Here is a 1,719-nt window from a genome sequence, read left to right as displayed (position 1 = left end):
TTCTGACAACTCTGAAGCCATTTCTGACAACTCTGAGGCCATTTCTGAGGCCTCTCAGCAGTAGTGCTCCCCCTCCCCTGGGAACCAAGGATCTAACAACTTCACATGCACGTACTGGAATGTTGGGGAATTTCCATCTCTCTGTGTCCTTGTGGATGTTCTCCAGACAGAACTCAGTTATTGAAATTGGGGCAAGATAACCCTTAGATGTGGACTCCGTTCCTGGGCCTTGGTCAGGGGATATTGACTCAGTTCCTCGGATACGGTTAGGATGACTCACAGATGTTTCCCCCTTACCCCACCTGATCTAGCAACCACACCATGGCTTAGAACAATTGTTGCTTTGAATCAGTCAACCCTAATAGTTGGAAAAACAACCCCCAAACTCCCCCCTTGTTTCTGTGGCTTTTTACTTTAAAAGTAGCCTTGCCAGCTATTCGGAGTCTTTCTGGCTTTTCGAATGCTGACCCTGTCATGACAGAATTAATTAAATCCCCTTGCTTTTACATCAACTGCGGTGTGAAAGTGTTTTCTTGGGGCAACTCCTCCTTGGTAATTGGACTCCAGGGTCCAACAGGTCCACACAGTTACCTCCTTTGCTCATTGTAGGTAGGCACTAGCACCTCCTACATGGGGATACATGGGAATATGTGACAGTAGTCTCCCCAGTGGGACATATGGTCACCTGTGACATGTTTTGAGAAAAGATGTAGTTATCTGGTAACCTGCTCATGTCTAGACACTGAGGCTGGGATGTCCCATGTCCTACCTGGCTGCCAACAAGGAGACCTGTGTGGGAGGCAGTAAGAACACTGGGACTCATTTGGCCTCAGGTGCTAACCCCCACTAACTGCGAAGCCTTGATCAGACTCCTCTTTCCCCTCTTGAGATGCTATTTCAGGCACAGGAGGCAAAAACTGAGATACAGAGAAGTCAGAGCACTTTCTGATCTTTGAGAACCAAAAATTGGCATGCAAAATTGGAGGCCACATTTTATCAGGACATTCTGCAACATTCCATCAAATTTTTGCATATAGTAGGCACTCAGTAAAAGTTTGCTTAACATGGTCTCTACTTAGGAATTGGAATAATATGGTAGAGTTGGGGTGAGGAGTACCCTTGGAGTTTTAGAGGCCACAGGATATTTGGGGGTCCTGAACATCGTGGGGCTAGAGGATTAAAAAGTAAGTAGGGGGATGGAGGTTAAGAGCACTGGCTGCTCTTCCAAAGGACCTGGGTTCTATGCCCAGCACCCACAAGGCAGCTCACAACTGTCTGTAACTCCACCCTACGGGATCTGGTCTCCTCACATGGACATACCTGCAGGCAAAACACCAATGGACATAAAATAATTATAAGTGAATTATAAAAATATAGAAAGAAGGAAGTAGGGCAGGTCCCCTGAAGAATAAAGTGATGGGGGTGACCTGGAAGCTCTGAGATCATAGAAGTGGGATGAGACAACACCAGTAGAGGAACACGGTCCCCTCTTATTTTGTCAAACACATATTTGGGAACTTGGAAGGTGTACTTGGGCACAGCGAGACTGTTGGAGAAGGAATAACGGAACCGCAGTAAGCCAGCACTCAGGGGCCAGCACTTTACAGAAGAGACTGGGAATCTCAGAGGCTTATAGACCTGCTCAGGGCACCAGTGCCAATGGACCATGCCGGTCTCCATAAGCTTATACCCACAGGTCGGCGACTATTTTATTATGTG

Source organism: Microtus ochrogaster, chromosome 10 (assembly GCF_000317375.1).
Source record: "Microtus ochrogaster isolate Prairie Vole_2 chromosome 10, MicOch1.0, whole genome shotgun sequence".
NCBI classification, from domain to species: Eukaryota; Metazoa; Chordata; class Mammalia; order Rodentia; family Cricetidae; genus Microtus; species Microtus ochrogaster.
This window is presented reverse-complemented; position numbering follows the sequence as displayed.